Source organism: Orycteropus afer, unplaced genomic scaffold (assembly GCF_000298275.1).
Source record: "Orycteropus afer afer isolate SDZICR_OR568_19922 unplaced genomic scaffold, OryAfe1.0 scaffold00109, whole genome shotgun sequence".
In the NCBI taxonomy this organism is placed as follows: domain Eukaryota; kingdom Metazoa; phylum Chordata; class Mammalia; order Tubulidentata; family Orycteropodidae; genus Orycteropus; species Orycteropus afer.
Window position 1 is genome coordinate 8,516,558 of NW_006921696.1, and position 3,436 is coordinate 8,519,993.

The following is a 3,436-nucleotide window of genomic DNA, read 5'->3' on the forward strand; positions in this document are numbered from 1 at the left end:
TCTTGCCCATTTTTGAATTGGATTGTTTGTCCTTTTGGTGTAGAGGTGTTGATATTTTCTATTAATTTTGGAGATAAGTCCTTTGTCAGTTATGTCATAGCCAATTTTTTTTTTTTTTTTTTCCAATTTGTATGTTCTTTTTTCACCCTTTTGGACAAGTCTTTCAATGCACATGAGAATTTAACTTTTAAAATGTCCCATACACCCAGCTTCTCTTCCACTGCCTGTGCATTTTGAGTTATGCTTGATAGTCTATTTATGCCATAAACTAGGGACCCTAGATTTGCCCCTATTTTATCTTTGATGAGCTTTATAGTTTTGGGTTTTACATTTAATTATTTGATCCAACTTGAGTTTCTTTTTGTATGTGGGGTGAAATATGGGTCTTCTTTCATTTTTCTTCAGGAAGATATCCAATTTTGCCAGCACCATTTATTAAAGAGGCTATATCTCCCCATTTAATGGGTTTTGGTCCTTTGTCAAAGATCAGCTGTCCATACATGGGTGGTTCTATTTCTGTTTATTTATTTTTTTTGTTCTATTCCATTGGTCTATCTTTCTGTCATTGGACCAAATACCACATTGTTTTAACTACTGCCAGTGTATAGTAAGTTTTGAGATCTGAGAGTGTGAGACCTGCCACTTTATTTTCTTCATCAGTGTTTTGCTTATCTGGGGTCTCTTTCCTTTCCATATGAAGTTAATAACTGGTTTATCCTTGAAAAATGTTGATGGTGTCTGGATTGGGATTGCATTGAATGTGTAGATTGCTTTGAGCAATACTGCCATATTCACAATATTCCATCTTTGTATCCATGAACAAGGCAGGTTCTTCCATTTGTGTAGATCCCTTGCAGTTTCTTGTAATAGTGCTTTGTAATTTTCTTTGTATAGGTCTTTTGTGTCTCTGGTAAGATTTATCCTAGATATTTTATCTTTTTGGTAGCTATTGTAGATGATACTGTTTTCCTCATCTCATTTTCAGAGGTCTTTTTGTTGATGTAGTGGAATCCAACTGATTTTTGTATGTTGACTTTGTATTCTGCTACTTTGCTGAAACTTTCTATTGGTTCTAATAATTTTTATTTTTATTTTTAGTGAGTCTCTTGGGTTTTCTATGTATAGGATCATGTCATCCACAAATAGAGGCAGTTTTAATTCTTCTTTGCCAATTTGGATGCATTTTATTTTTCTTTCTTGCCTTATTGCCCTGACTAGGACTTCCAATACAATGGTAAATAGAAGTGATGATAAGGGTATCCTTGTCTGGTTCCCATTTGCAAAGGGAATGCTTTGAGTATTTCTCCATTAGCAGTTATGTTGGCTGTTGTCTTGGCATATATGCCCTTTATTATGTTGAGGAATTTCCCTTCTATCCCTATTTTGCTGAGAGAATAGGAACAGGTGCTGGATTTTATCAAATGACTTTTCCGCATAGATTGATATGATCATATGGTTCTTTTGTTTAGTTTTGTTTATGTGGTGGATTACATTGATTGTTTTTCTGATGTTGAAACATCCTTCCATACCTGGTATGAATATCACTTGGTCATGATGTATTTTATTTATTTATTTATTTTATATGTTGTTGGATTCTGTTGGCTAAGATTTTGTTGAAGATTTTTGGGTCTATATTCATGAGGGATATTGGTCTGAAGTTTTCCTTCTTAGTGGTGTCATTACCTGGTTTTGGTATGAGTGTTATGCTTGCGTCATAAAATGAATTTTGGATTCCATCTTTTTCTATGTTCTGGATTAGTTTGAGTAGTATAGGTGCCAACTCTTCCCTGAATGTTTGGTAAAATTCTGCAGTGAAGCCATCTGGACCAGGACTTTTTCTTGTGGGAAGTTTTTTTTTTTTTTTTTTTTTTTAATTACCTGCTCAATTTCTTCCTCTGTTATGGGTCTGTTCAAGTAGTCTGTCTCTGACTGGTATAGTTTAGGTAGGTCTTGTGTTTCTAGGAACTTGTCCATCTCTTCTAGGTTCTCAAATCTGTTGGAGTTCTTCATAATATTCTCTCAATATCTTTTTTTATTTCAGTTGGTTCTATTCTGATATCACTCTTTTAATTTATTATTCATGTTATTTGCATCTTTTCTTTCTTTTCCTTTGTTCAATTTGCCAGTGGTTTATCAATTTTGTTAATCTTTTCAAAGAACCAGTTTCTTGTTTTGCTGATTTTTTCTTTTTTATTGTTGTTTTGTTTTCTGTTTCATTTATTTCTATTCTGATCTTTATTATTTCCTTACTTCCGGATATTGCAGGTTTCTTTCATCTCTCTTTTTCTAATTCTTGAAGTTTTTGAGTTAGAGTGTTGATTATGTTTCTTTGCTCTTTTGTGGATGTGTGTATTTATTGCTATAAATTTATCTCTGAGTACCACTTTTGCTGTGTCCCATAGGTTTTGGTAAGTTGTATCTTCATTCTGGTTTATTTGTAGGAATTTTTCTATTTCACACTTTATTTCTTCTATTACCAGTAGGTTTTGAGCAGTGTATTATCCAGTTTCCATATATTTGAATTTTTTTTCCTTGATCTTCCTATTATTGATTTTTAACTTTATGGCATTGTGGTCTGAGAAAATGCTTTGTAGTACTGCAATGTTTTTGAATTCATTGAGGCTTGTTTTCTGTCCTAACATATGGTCTATTCTAAAGAATGATCCATATGTACTGGAGAAGAATGTGTATTGTGCTTTGGTTGGATGGAGTGCCCTGTATATGTCTAGGAGGTCAAGGTCATTGATTGTGTTGTTGAGTTCTTCTGCATCTTTGTTGAGTTTTTATCTTGTTGTTCTCTCTTTGAAAGTGGTGTATTAAAGTCTCAATGGCAGTGTGTTGTTGTTGTTACTACTACTGTAGAGCTGTTTATTTTTCCTTTCAATTCAGTTAATATTTGCTTTACATGTTTTGGAGCACTTTCACTGGGTACATAGATATTAATTATGGTAATGTCTACTTGGTCAATTGATCCTTTTAGCATCATATAATGACTTTCTTTGTCCCTTATGCTGTTTTTCACCTTGAAGTCTGTTTTATCAGAAATTAATATTTCCACTCCTGCTCTTTTTCAGTGCCATTAGCATCATGTATTTTTTTCCCACCTCTTAATTTTTACTTTGTTTTTATCTTTGTGTCTAATGTGTGGCTCTTATAGGGAGCATATTGATAGGTCTCCTTTTCTTATCCAATCTGCCACTCTCTTTCTTTTGACTGGTGCATTTAGTTCATTCACATTGAATGTAATTAGTGATAGTTATGAATTTACTGCTGACATTCTATTGGGTTTTTGTTGTGTTGTTAGTAATTTCCTTGTTCCAAATTGTGTTAGACTGGGATCTCTAGAGAAACAAAACCAGTAAAGCTTATATATGTATATATAGATAGATAGATAGATACAGAGAGAGAGAGAGAGAGAGAGAGAGAGAGAGAGAGA